Source organism: Triticum aestivum, chromosome 2D, assembly GCF_018294505.1.
Source record: "Triticum aestivum cultivar Chinese Spring chromosome 2D, IWGSC CS RefSeq v2.1, whole genome shotgun sequence".
NCBI classification, from domain to species: Eukaryota; Viridiplantae; Streptophyta; class Magnoliopsida; order Poales; family Poaceae; genus Triticum; species Triticum aestivum.
In genome coordinates, this window is record NC_057799.1 from 276,124,396 (window position 1) to 276,139,779 (window position 15,384).

Genomic DNA, 15,384 nt, shown 5'->3' on the forward strand with positions numbered 1-15,384 from the left:
CAAAGCCCAAAACACTCAAAAGTTTTTGTCAAACCACACTTTATCATGACTTATTAGCTTAAGTGTTGTCGCATTAAAATCAGGGTGTGACAGACCTACCCCCCTTACAAGAATCTCGTCCCCAAGATTCCCAAACTAGCCGCGGAAAGGAATATTGGAACTTATATCGGTGGTAGTCTTCACGTCCTCATACTGCTTCTGCTTCCATGTGGTGCCCCATTGAACCTTGAAGTACTTGATGGTGTGGCTTCATGTATGTCATTCTGCTTGATCTAGGTTGATAATGGGTCTCTCACGGTTGGTCAGATCGGGCTAGAGGTCAATGGCTCGGCGATCGATGCCCTTATAGAGGTCGGGCTAGTTCGGAAGTTGGAAACGCTTCCGGAGTTGTGATGCGTGGAAAACATCGTGCACATCGGGTAACTCAGGTGGCAACTCCAGCTGGTAACCGTCTTCTCTTCGTCTTGTACTGGTCTCGAAGGGGGGTCGAAAATCATGGTGTGGATTTTCCTTTGACATGGAAATGCTAGGTTCCTTTGAGAGAAGTGACTTGTAGGTACACATGGTTTTCGACGCGGAAGTTCTCTTCCTGACGACGGTGGCTGGTATAGTTCTTCCTCCTTGACATGGCGGTCTTCGGATGTTCTCTGATTAGCTGAACGACTCTTCGTTCATCTTCTAGTAGACAAGTGTGTCACGAGTAAAGATGACAACCAACTTGTCCAAGTACTCCATGAAGTCTATGGGTACATAAGGTAGGATGGGGTATTGGTGGTGGTCTCGGTTGAGTATTGGCCAAGGTCTTCTCGACCTAGAGTCAAGGCCCAAAGTTATGATCCGACCATGTTGTGGCTTGGTAGGGCTTAAGGGTTTCAAGGATTCTAGTGTGCGAGTGAACGTTTATCATCTTATCCTTGGGCACAGTTTCTGAGATGCCAATAGTTCTATCTAGTCCTCCAAACAAACCACCTTATACCACCAAAAGCATCATCTCGTATGTGTCAACTCCAATCATCACTCATGTTATTCATATCCTCATGGCTCCCGAGAGGAGGTCTAACAAAACCACATATGTCAACTATCTCGAAACTTGTATCAATGCAAAAATTCATGGGTAGAACATACAGCTGCTAAGCTTGAATTAAACATGACAATCCAATCGCTCAACCTATTCTTCCAAGGTCCAAGATAGCACATCTCTATCCTAAGGAAACACGTCGTATACCACTCCAAGATCTTGTTTCCTTCCTATGAATCAACTCCAATAGCCTATTAACTCCATCAATCACTACATGATCCATCAATTCTACAAATCCAATATCTATGGTGTTCCATATGACCTTCTAATGTCCTATAAACCCCAAATCCTTGAAAGGCTATCCTTACTATAGTCAGTCCACCAATTCCCATTATCGCGATCAAGTAAACTCCAAGGTTAGGCTCATACAGATCCCTAAATAAACCCTGACAATTAATCCAATCTCCTAGTTTATTGTCCACCGAGAAACATGGTATCATGATCGAGATCACCAGTCTAAATCCAATTTACTCCAGGGTGGTGAAAGCATGCTATCCTATTAATATGATCCCACCAAGTTCATCTATCACCATGAAAGCCTCATAATCCACCAAAGAGTCTTCGATAATTCCTCGAGGTTACTGATATAAACTCATCAAGTCATTTGTCCTCTATTCCTATATCCTCAAATCGGTCTTCCCTATGGCATCGTTAGTTCTTGTGCTATATTAGGATGATAATGTGCTTGTTCACTATGTCCACTAGTTTCATAATGAACCCACTGTTGTGCAAGGTTACAAAGGGTTGGCAGGTTCTCTGGCAATTCTGTGGGTTAAGCACATGGTTAACGATTTGAGCTGGGTTATCTCGTGAAGTCTCAAAGGTTCTAGGGATGGGTTTCCAGTTTCGAGGGGTAAACATAACTCTACGGGGTTGCACTTGGTCGAGGAGGCTGTAGCAAAAGTCTTCAGTGCTAGTTGGTTGCCGAAGTAGAATCCTTGGTGTATCTTGTCTTGCTGATCTTTAGTTGAGGAGAGAGATGAGAGGGAAAAGTAGGATAGAGGAGGTGGGATGCCTAAAGGGGGTTCTATAGTGCAAGTGCAAACAAACAAGTGCCGAAAGGGCCAAACACAAGCATTAATATAAGGAAAGTGATATTGTCGCGTACTTGTTGCCTGGGGCAAAAGGGCGACTAATATCAAAAGACAAACAAATAAAAACAAGCAACACACAATCATGGTTCTATTTGAACCATCATACGGACTCGACTGCTCAGAGGGGGTACACAACTCTTCCTACCCTAGGGGTTCTCGGACTCAGTAGTCGTGCTTTGCTCCGTGCCTTGTGCAGTCTTCTGGGTTTTCTTCAGGTGTCGCTATGTCTGTTGTAGTTGTTCGATGAAACGATCCGGGTTCAGCCTGAAGAATCTTCGTCAACTTCTCACGTGATGAGCTGACGGGGTGAAGGTGGTTACTCCTAGTTCGCATTGACTCAGTCTTCTATTGTCTTCTTAATCATGACGATCCCTTTTGCCTTTTAAGGCGTCAAGGGTTTCGGGTAAGCAATCACTTATGTAATGACATTAACAAGGCATAGTAGAGGTCCAACCTGTCGGTTATGTTGATGACATCATCGACACCAAGAGCGGGGGATGAAGTGAACTGTTTTCCTGCTCACTATAGTGAGGCGGACCAAATGGTGAGGTTCTCATCCACCGGTGGTTACCGATACATCAACGCGAAGGACATGGTTGCTCTATTAGCAATGTATATCATGATCTTGCATATTCTATGCCCTGATCATCGTAGGCCAAGGTTGCATCATCCTAGGGCAAATTCAAAGGTGTCACCATCCTCCGGGTCTTCATGTCCTCATTCCTCAAGGGCGTATCTTTTGTTTGCATCGTCTTGCTGTGGTGTCGCCAATCTTGTTTTCAGAAGAGGTGGGTGGCTTTCTGGCAAGGTGTCTTCCTTCTAGATTATCCACGAGGATTAGAAGGAATCTCGTGGTCAGGGGCATAAGGATTCTAGCGATCATTTAAAACTTGAAGGGGAAGAGATCACTAAGGAAAGTATATCTTAGTTTTCGAAAAACTAAGAAGGGGAAGAGAAGTATAGATATTTTTTGCAAATTAGTAATATTTTTTAAATAGTCCTACCCTAACTAACTTCCATGCTAACTAAGGCTTCCTACAGCCAGGACGGCTCTGATACCAGCTCTGTGGGGACCCCGACTCATAAGTCGTGATCACCGAATGCACGTGTACAGTGATCCCAGAGATCAATGCTCACTGAACACACAGAAGCTGAATAACAAGAGTCTTACATCCATACATATCATTTTACACAAATTGTGGCCATTATGGTCAAGTCTTGAGTATATCATCGCAGTGGAAATCTTTGTCGATAACTAGGACCCATGCCATTTGCCTTAACCCTACAGGCATTCTAATTGGGAAGCGTCCTAGCTCGCATGTTCGTCACCAAGGTACTCTTCATTATATCATGTTCTCTCATGCCTGGCCAATAAAATAACCAGTGGCAAGCCAATGAGTACTTTGAATGTACTCACAAGCAACCTATGTTTTGGAACAAGGTACAACAATGCATGATATAGCACTAAGTAGGTAATTTTGCAGATCGCTAGTTTTGAGTGCAATGACATGTCCTAACAACTTGTAAAGCATGCATCATATGAATTCAAGTAACCATAGGGACTGGTTATAGATATCAACATAAATGGAGTGGGCATCAACCCAACTCAATCATGTCAAGTCCTTTGACTTGACCCAAGTAGTTCTTCCCACTTATACACACACTGGTTTGTAAACATGTGGACGTAGCCCAAGAGTGGTTACCCAACTGTCCTTGACCGTGGACACGGCTATTCGAATAGTTTGACACTCTACAGAGGTTGCACACTTTACCCACAAGATCTGGGGAACTTCTGTGTCATCCATGACCCGCGGCACCTCAAGTACCCGGGGTAAGCACCTGAACATTATCTTTCCCTTGACAACACTAACAAAGAGTCCACTCGTTGGCCCTTGTCCTCACGATGTACATCATGCGAGACTCACTCGAGATAGTACCATCCGAGAGGGGACGCAACGGTGTGCCCGATATCTGTAAAAACAACCATAGTCGCCCTACCTGGCACGACTCCGTATCGAGAGAGTACCTCATACCCTCTCGCCATTAGTACTGTGGGCTCCCTGCTAGTATTAACCAAAGAAATCAACAAAGCCCCGTCCCATAAGGGGTATTGTGGTTGTACATGTAAGGTTGGAATAACGGTCGCAACTTAAACCAATCCTTTTTCGAAAACACACTCACACAACTTTTTCCGATACACCACTTCTTTGTCAAGTGGTTACCTAGCTCATCATCTCCCTTGGGCATTAGTGGCACCCAACGGGGTTTTCGGAAAGTCTTTGGAAATACTTTTGTCTCCATCACCATGCATATACCCTATCCCACTTGCGTAGCAACTACTTTAGCATCCTATCTACTCCCACCGGCATAACCCTCATAGGAAGGTAGGGTCATGCACAATGCAAGTATCAACAAGGGAGTAACGAAGGCAACCCACCAAACTGGTTACCATCTCATCATGATTCCGATGCAGCAATAATAAAGTGCTATATGACATGCATAAAAAGGGTTTCACAGACATGGTCAAAGGGCTGCTTGCCTGGTTCATCAGAGTCTTCAAATCTTCTGGTCCATCTCCGAGTATTTCGTCTAATTCGTCAACTAATGTCGGAGACAATCATAGTAAGCAACCCAACAAAGGCAAAAATAAAACTGCTCTAAAAATGTGAGTTGGACTTTTCTAGGATACCTTTGGTCATATGAGAAATGACCAAAGTGGTTTCATTGGGATTTGATCAATGTATATCTCTAAACATTTCAATATTATGGAATCAATGGATTTATGGATTTGCAAGAAGTGTACAGAAATATTATTTTGAAAAATGAGCAAAAGCACCCATTTAACAAGGAATGATTTTGGAAGCACCTAGGAGTTGGTTTCACTGGATTTGGAGTTCAAACGATTTTTCTATGAATTTGCAAAGTTGGCTATACATGGAGAAATGGACCAATATTTGATGTTGCACAGAAAGTATTGGGAAAAATGTTCAAAAGCTAAGTTAGGAACATATTAGCATGTAGTAATTTGGATGAATAATGAGCTCTGTGTGAATTTCTAAATTTTATGACAGATATGGAAAAATACGATTTGCTAAATATTTGTGAAGAAAGTTTTAATGAAAAAAATGTGCAAATTGCACCATATGGTAGAGCATGAATTTATGAGCTACTAGAAACTTGAATAATCGAATTCGGAGCTCTCTTGAATTATGTATGGATTTTTGAAGTTGACTAGAAAAAGAAAAAGGAAATAAGGCTTTAACCTTATCCTGCGCACAGGGCGACAGATAGTCCGTGGGCCGGCCCAGCCGCACGGCTGCACGGCCACGATGTTGAAGGCGCCCACGCAGAGTGCGCCTTCACCGTGGGGACGCGAGAGAGGGCGAACCTGCCTCCACTTGCCAGCATGGCCCGGTGGCTGGGCCCCTGACAAGGAGGGCCCGCCTGCAGGGCCTTCGTCTTTGTCTTCCCCCCCCCCCCCGCGCTTGCCTGGATGAGGGAGCAGAGAGCCCCGACGGTGACTTTCGGCGCTACGGAGCACCTCCGGCTACGCCCTGGCTACGGATGAGCTCAGCGCCGAACGCCGCATCCACTCGTGTATGCCACGACTGCCGGGGATGGTCAAGGCGGCGACGGCTTGGACGCCGGTGGACGGTGGCGTTGGGCGAGATTGGGCACGGTACTACGGCGCGCCCTCGGACTAGGGGAAGAGCGTGGGAGCTCCGCCTTGCTCAGGGGAGCCTGCTGGTGGAGAGAGGAGAGGGAGAAGAGCTCGGGCTCGGCTGAATTTAGGTGGAGGCCGGCGGCGCACTCCGGCCATTGCGGTGGATGGAGAGCACGGGGAGAGGGTTGGCTTTGTCCATGGGGTCGCTGCGAGGGATAGAGAGCAAAGGAGATCCAGAGGGAGGCCTGGGGCAGCCTTGTATGGTGAGGTAACGGCTCACCGTGGACGTGGCCTACGGGCGCTCGCGGAGTTGGCCGTGGTGGCCACGTGAGGGGGCTCGGGGCTGTCTGCTGCGCTCGTGGGGGTGGTGCCCGGTGTATGGAAGGGAGAGAGAAAGCGAAGCGAGCTCCATGTGGAGCCACGAGCTCGCATCGCATTCGCGGGCTCGGGCGGCTCTGGGCACGCGCGGCACGGGCAGGACAGGGTGGGGAAGGAGGGGGCCAGCGTCGTGGCGTGTTGCAGACACCGAGGCGCCTCGACTGGCGTGAGGGGGAGGCTCGAGGTGGTCGGGGGTGATACGTCTCCATCGTCTCTACTTTCCCAAACACTTTTGCCCTAGTTTTGGACTCTAACTTGCATGATTTGAATGGAACTAACCCGGACTGACGCTGTTTTCAGCATAATTGCCATGGTGTTATTTTTGTGCAGAAATAAAAGTTCTCGGAATGACCTGAAACTTCACGGAGAATATTTTTGGAATATATAAAAAATACTGGTGAAAGAATCAACAGTAGGGGGCCCACACCCTGTCCACGAGGGTGGGGGCGCGCCCCCTGCCTCGTGGGCCCCCTGAGGCTCCACCGACCTCAACTCCAACTCTATATATTCACGTTCGGGGAGAAAAAAAATCAGAGAGAAGGATTCATCGCGTTTTACGATACGGAGCCACCGCCAAGCCCTAATCTCTCTCGGGAGGGCTGATCTGGAGTCCGTCCGGGGCTCCGGAGAGGGGAATCCGTCGCCGTCGTCATCATCAACCTTCCTCCATCACCAATTTCATGATGCTCACCGCCGTGCTTGAGTAATTCCATCGTAGGCTTGCTGGACGGTGATGGGTTAGATGAGATGTATCATGTAATTGAGTTAGTTTTGTTAGGGTTTGATCCCTGGTATCCATTATGTTCTGAGATTGATGTTGCTATCACTTTGCTATGCTTAATGCTTGTCAATAGGGCCCGAGTGCCATGATTTCAGATCTGAACCTATTATGTTTTCATGAATATATGTGAGTTCTTGATCCTATCTTGCAACTCAATAGTCACCTACTATGTGTTATGATCCGGTAACCCCGAAGTGACAATAATCAGGACCACTCCCGGTGATGACCGTAGTCTGAGGAGTTCATGTATTCACTAAGTGTTAATGCATTGGTCTGGTACTCTATTAAAAGGAGGCCTTAATATCCCTTAGTTTCCAATAGGACCCCGCTGCCACGGGAGGGTAGGACAAAAGATGTCATGCAAGTTCTTTTCCATAAGCACGTATGACTATATTCGGAATACATGCCTACATTACATTGATGAACTGGAGCTAGTTCTGTGTCACCCTATGTTATAACTGTTGCATGAGGAATCGCATCCGACATAATTATCCATCACTGATCCAATGCCTACGAGCTTTTCACATATTGATCTTTGCTTAGTTACTTTACCGTTGCCACTGTTACAATTACTACAAAACTGCTACTGTTACTTTTGCCACCGTTACCGTTACTTCCATACTACTTTGCTACTAAATACTTTGCTGCAGATATTAAGTTTTCCAGGTGTGGTTGAATTGACAACTCAACTGCTAATACTTGAGAATATTCTTTGGCTCCCCTTGTGTCGAATCAATAAATTTGGGTTGAATACTCTACCCTCGAAAACTGTTGCGATCCCCTATACTTGTGGGTTATCAAGACTATTTTCTAGCGTCGTTGCCGAGGAGCATAGCCCTATTCTTTGAGTCACTTGGGATTTATATCTGTTGATCACTATGAAGAACTTGAAAGATGAAAAAACCAAGATTTATCCCTCAACTACGAGGGGAGGTAAGGAACTGCCATCTAGCTCTGCACTTGATTCACCTTCTGTTCTGAGTAAATTTGCGACACCTACACCTGCTATTGATTCTGATAGGTCGCATGTTATTGATGATGCCACTTCTGCTATGCATGATACTTATGATGAAACTACCTCTATGCTTGATAATACTGTGCCATTAGGTGAATTTCTTGATGAACAACTTGCTAGGGTTAGAGAGAATGAAATTATTGAAACTGATAATATTGATGAAAGTGATGATGAAGATTCTCCCTCTAGATATGAATTACCTGATGTGCCTGAGGGTTATGTTAGGGATGAAGAAACTGCTAGAGATTTTTTTGCTTGCAAGGATAGATATGATCTTAAGAAATTGTTAGCTAAGCTGGAAGAAAAGTCTTTGAATGCTAGAATGAAATATGACCCTGCTTTTGCTACTTCACTTATCTGTATTTCTGATAAGGATTATGATTTCTCTGTTGATCCTGAGATAATTACTTTGGTTGAATCTGATCCTTTCTATGGCTATGAATCTGAAACTGTTGTGGCACATCCTACTAAATTAAATGATATAGCCACCCTATTCACTCATGAGGAAAAAATTCGTTACTACTATATCCTTAAGTTATTTCCGTTCTCATTAAAGGGTGATGCTAAAACATGGTTTAATTCTCTTGATCCTGGGTGTGTGCGTAGTCCCCAGGATATGATTTATTACTTCTCTACTAAATATTTCCCCTCTCATAAGAAACAAGCTGCCTTAAGGGAAATATATAATTTTGTGCAAATTGAAGAAGAGAGTCTCCCACAAGCTTGGGGGAGGCTTCTCCAATTACTTAATGCTTTGCCTGATCATCCTCTCAAGAAAAATGAAATACTTGATATCTTTTATAATGGACTAACCTATGCTTCCAGAGACCACCTGGATAGTTGTGTTGGTTGTGTTTTCAGGGAAAGAACTGTTGATCAAGCTGAATTGCTATTGAATAATATGTTGAGTAATGATAATGATTGGACACTTCCTGAACCAACTCCTAATCCAACTCCGAAGAAAAGGGGTATTCTATTTCTCAGTCCTGAAGATATGCAAGAGGCAAAGAAATCTATGAAAGAAAAGGGTATTAAAGCTGAAGATGTTAAGAATTTACCACCTATTGAAGAAATACATGGTCTTGATAACCCGACACAGGTAGTAAAGGTAAATTCTCTCTATAGATTTGATGAAGGTGATATCCCTCGTTATAAGTCTGCTAGCCAATGCTTAGATGAGTTTGATAATGTTATTGTTAAACAAGAAAACTTCAATGCTTATGTTGGTAGACAATTGAAACGTAATGCTTATATGATTGAACACTTGAGTGATTATATGTCTAGAGTTAAGGGTGAACTTAAACTTATTAGTAAACATGCTTCTATGGTTACCACTCAAGTAGAACAAGTGCTTAAAGCTCAGAATGATTTGCTCAATGAATTAAATAATAAGAAAAATGATAATGATGTTAGAGTTATGATTAGAGGGGGTAAAATGACTTAAGAACCTTTGTATCCTGAGGGCCACCCTAAGAGAGTTGAGCAAGATTCTCAGAGAACTAATGTTGATGCACCTAGTTCTTCTAAGAGGAAGAAAAAGAAAAATAATAGTTCTTTGCATACTTCTAGTGAACCTGTTGTTGACACACCTGAGAATCCCAATGATATTTCTATTTCTGATGCTGAAACACAATCTGGTGATGAACATGAACCTAGTGATAATATTAATGATGATGTTCATGATGATGCTCAACCTAGCAATGACAATGATGTAGAGATTGAACCTGTTGTTGATCTTGATAACCTACAATCAAAGAATCAACGTTATGATAAGAGAGACTTTGTTGCTAGGAAGCACGATAAGGAAAGAGAACCATGGGTTCAGAAACCCATGCCTTTTCCTCCCAAACCATCCAAGAAAAAGGATGATGAGGATTTTGAGCGCTTTGCTAAAATGATTAGACCTATCTTTTTGCGTATGCGTTTGACTGATATGCTTAAAATGAATCCTTATGCTAAGTATATGAAAGATATTGTTACAAATAAAAGAAAGATACCGGAAGCTGAAATTTCCACCATGCTTGCTAATTATACTTTTAAGGGTGGAATACCAAAGAAACTAGGAGATCCCGGAGTACCAACTATACCATGCTCCATTAAAAGAAACTATGTTAAAACTGCTTTATGTGATCTTGGGGCCGGTGTTAGTGTTATGCCTCTCTCTTTATATCGTAGACTTGATTTGAATAAGTTGACACCTACTGAAATATCTCTGCAAATGGCCGATAAATCAACTGCTATACCTGTCGGTATTTGTGAGGATGTGCCTGTTGTGGTTGCAAACGTTACTATTTTAGCAGACTTTGTTATTCTTGATATTCCCGAGGACGATAGTATGTCGATTATCCTTGGTAGATCCTTTTTGAATACTGCAGGGGCTGTTATTGATTGCAATAGAGGCAATGTCACTTTTCATGTTAACGGTAATGAGCATACGATACACTTTCCGAGGAAACAACCTCAAGTCCACATTATCAATTCTATTGGAAAAATTCCAATGATTACTATTGGAGGTTTTGAATTCCCTCTTCCTACTGTCAAGAAGAAATATGATATTCTTATTGTTGGGGACATGCATATCCCCGTTGAGGTAACCTAGTGCTATTCGAAAATTCTCCGGTTTCATGCGATTCGGAATGAGTTTGTTAACAAGACTTGATCAACCTTGTTAGTGGATTCCTTTTGATGAGCATGAGATGGATGAAGTTAGAAAGCACAACTCTCTGTACCTCCTCTTACTTTCTGTTGTTTAGATTAAATAAAGCAAAAATAGTATTTTCTGTCTGTTTTTTGAATTATCCTTGCAATAAAAAATTACCCAGAAAATAAAAGTTCTCCAAATGTCCCGAAAATGAAATATGAATTTTTGTAGAATATTTAAGAATTTCTGGCACTGAGAACACACCAGAGGGGGCCACAAGGGTCCAGGGCGCGCCCACCCCCCTGGGGCATGCCCCTGCCTCGTGGGCCCCATGTGGAGCCCCTCCACTTATTCCAGCACCCACACACTCCTTCCAGAAAAAATCATCCTCCAGCTCAAACCCGTGTTCTAGCTCTTCTTGCTGTGATTTTCGATCTCCTTGCTCAAAGCTCCACTCACAACACTGTTTTGGGGGATTGTTCTTCGGTATGTGACTCCTCCAATGGTCCAATTAGTTCTTGTTCTAGTGCTTTATTTATTGCAAATTTTTGCTGCTTAGGTGACCCTGTTCTTGAGCTTGCATGTCAAATTTATATGGTCCCAAGTAGTTCTAATGCATGATATAGTCTCTAGGCACTTGTGGGAGTAGTTGCTATAAATCTTGTTGAGTTTGGTTACTTTTATTTTGAGTTACTAAATTTTTTACAAATTTTTCAGAGGGAGAAAATGTTGAAGAGATTGTTGAGAGGTTCTTCGAGCCGAAGCTCGAAGGATAAGCAAAATGAAGAGAACAAGAAGCCCAAATAGAACCTTCCTCGCACCACGGAGGTTCGGCCGTGTGAATGGCCTTGTGATGCATTCTTGAAGGCCGCCGGAATCTATGATGATTTTTATTACTTGGCTGAGAATGCAGGCCTCACCGACTTCCTCCACGACCAGCTCGAACAGTATCTCCTACTCACTAATATTTTTGTGCAAAATCTTCATTTCCATGCTAGGAGATCACCACCTTCGGTAGATTTTTATTTATATGACGAGTTTAAGGAGATGTCACTCTATGATTTTTGTGTGGCTTGCAAGTTGCCTTTTGAGGGCAGCATCGAGGAACCACATCCTAGTGATGTGGCATAATTTATTGATGAAATTTCTGTAGGGGAAAAGAGAAAAGTGTTAGATGCAAGAACTACTAGTATACATTTTCCTGTTCTATGTTACTATGCAATATTTGCCAGTAGATGTTTAATTGGTCGCGGGAACAGTGGGGGCCTCAGTGCTCCTGACCTCGCCATTTTGCGCCATGCTTTACTCCATGACAGAACTTTCAGTTTAGGCGCTATGGTTGCTAAAAGGTTGAGTCTAAACCGTACAAAGGGCCCCATTTTTGGAGGTATCTTTGCTTCGCGTCTTGCTAAATATTTTGAGATACCTATTAGACACTATGAGAAACAAGAAAAGGTGTTGCCCCCTATTTTCTTAGACTATAAAAGTATGGTAGCACATGATTTTATTTGCGATGATAAGGAGAAGAGACTCATTTAAAACCTGGTAATCAGTGAAAATACTTGTCAGATTATTACCCTGCCTGCACCTTCTTTGTTTAACATTCATTCAGGCACATACATCATCCTGCCCGATGACATTTATGCATATTGGGAGCGAACACGATCCCCAGAGCCTGAGCCAGAGCCATCTCCTGATCCATATCAGGAGTTTATTTATCAGTGGGATCCACAAGAGCTCGCTAACCAGTGGCACCCTGAGGATCCTCCTCAGTACACTGGAGAGGACCACTTTGATCCATGGGCATAGACCAACTTAGGCCAAAAGCCTAAGCTTGGGGGAGTACGTATTTCTCACCGACATTACATTCATGTTCACACACTCATGCCAGTTGTCGGTGCTCATACTTTTTCATTGTAATATCCATGCTAGTTTATTTTCTGTTTTAAGCCTTATTCTTGTGTGTTTGAAAAACCTTAAGTAAAACAAAAAAAATAGTTGTAGCTTTTAGCTAGTTTACTTTCCATGCCTGTAGTAGTAATAATTAAAAGAAAACCCAAAAAGATTTCTCGTTCTTCTTTTGCTTGTTGGGAGTTTTCCCGTGTAAGTAGTTTTATTTCTTTTCTTTGGGGGGTCGAGAGGAGAAGACCATGATGAAATTGTTGAAGTGGCTCTTATATGCATTATTGTTGATTTAACAAAGAGCCCATATTACCTTGTCTTCTCCTGTGTATTGAATGCTTGCAGATTCCAGCTTAGTCCAATGCACGTGCACTATTATTATTATCCACACCGTTCGGTCGTGCGAGTGAAAGGCAATAATGACGATATATGATGGACTGATTGAGATGAGAGAAGCTGGTATGAACTCGACCTATCTTGTTTTTGTAAATATGATTAGTTCATTGTTCCTGATTCAGCCTATTATGAATGAAACATATTTGCAATGACAATTGGAGATTATAGTTGCTCATGCCATGCTTAATTAGCTAGGAGCTTATAATGGTCTACCTTGCGTGCCAACATGCTATTAAAATGGTTGTGTTGTGGTATGATAGGATGGTATCCTCCTTTGAACGATTCGAGTGGCTCGACTTGGCACATGTTCACGCATGTAGTTGAAACAAAATCAACATAGCCTCCACGATATTTATGCATTGTGGATTATATCCTACTCATGCTTGCACTCAGTATTGATTAATTTTAATGCATGTTCATGACTGTTGTCGCTCTCTACTTGGTCGCTTCCCAGTCTCTTTCTAGCCTTCACTTGTACTAAGCAAGAATGATGCTTGTGCATCCACTTCCATAAACCCCAAAGTTATTCCATATGAGTCCACCATACCTTCCTATAAGCTGTATCTACCTGCCGTTCCAAGTAAATTTGTATGTGCCAAACTCTAAACCTTCAAATGAAATTCTGTTTTGTATGCTCGAATAGCTCATGTATCAACTAGGGCTGTCTGTATCTTCCATGCTAGGTGGGTTATTCTCACGAGGAGTGGACTCCGCTCCTCACTCACGAGAAAATGGCAGGTCACTGGGATGCCTAGTCCCATTCTCAAATTAAATCAAAATAATTGCAAACAAAACTCCCCCAGGATTGTTGTTAGTTGGAGGCACCCGTTGTTTTGGGCAAGCCATGGATTGATGCTTGTTGGTGGTGGGGGAGTATAAACTTTACCATTCTGTTTGGGAACCGCCTATAATGTGTGTAGCATGGAAGATATCGAGATCTCTCGGTTGTTATGTTGACAATGAAAGTATGCCGCTCAAAATATTATTCACCTCTATTTCAAAAATTGAGCTCTGGTACCTCTACATATCCCTGCTTCCCTCTGCGAAGGGCCTATCTATTTACTTTTATGTTGAGTCATCACCCTCTTCTTAAAAAGCACCAGTTGGAGAGCACTGCTGACATTTGCATGCATTACTATTAGTTTACATTGAGTATGAGTATGAATGGATCTCTTTTACCATGAATTACAATGTTTAGTCAGTCCTTGATCTTCAGAGGTGCTCTACATTTATGTTTTGCGGTCTCAGAAAGGGCTAGCGAGATACCATCTTGTTATATCATATTATGATTGTTTTGAGAAAATGTTGTCATCCGAGATTGATTATTATTGCTCGCTAGTTGATTATGCCATTGATATGAGTAAACATGAGACCTAAGTGTTATTGTGAATATGGTTAGTTCATAATCTTTGCTGAAAACTTGAATGTTGGCTTTACATATTGACAACAACAAGAGCAAACAGAGTTTGTAAAAGTTTTTCTTTATCACTTTCAGTTTATCAACTGAATTTCTTAAGGACAAGCAAAGGTTTAAGCTTGGGGGAGTTGATACGTCTCCATCGTATCTACTTTTCCAAACACTTTTGCTCTTGTTTTAGACTCTAACTTGCATGATTTGAATGGAACTAACCCGGACTGACGCTGTTTTCAGCAGAATTGCCATGGTGTTATTTTTGTGCAGAAATAAAGGTTCTCGGAATGACCTGAAACTTCACGGAGAATATTTTTGGAATATATAAAAAATACTGGCCCACACCCTGTCCACGAGGATGGGGGCGCGCCCACCCCACTGGGGCGTGCCCCCTGCCTCGTGGGCCCCCTGAGGCTCCACCGACCTTAACTCCAACTCTATATATTCACGTTCGGGGAAAAAATATCAGAGAGAAGGATTCATTGCGTTTTAGGATACGGAGCCGCCGCCAAGCCCTAATCTCTCTCGGGAGGGCCGATCTGGAGTACGTTCGGGGCTCTGGAGAGGGGAATCCGTCGCCGTCGTCATCATCAACCTTCCTCCATCACCAATTTCATGATGCTCACCGCCGTACGTGAGTAATTCCATCATAGGCTTGCTGGACGGTGATGGGTTGGATGAGATTTATCATGTAATCGAGTTAGTTTGTTATGGTTTGATCCCTAGTATCCATTATGTTCTGAGATTGATGTTGCTACGACTTTGCTATGCTTAATGCTTGTCACTAGGGCCCGAGTGTCATGATTTCAGATCTGAACCTATTATGTTTTCATGAATATATGTGAGTTCTTGATCCTATCTTGCAAGTCACTAGTCACCTACTATGTGCTATGATCCGGTAACCCCGAAGTGACACTAATCGGGACCACTCTCGGTGATGATCGTAGTTTAAGGAGTTCATGTATTCACTAAGTGTTAATGCTTTGGTCCGGTACTCTATTAAAAGGAAGCCTTAATATCCCTT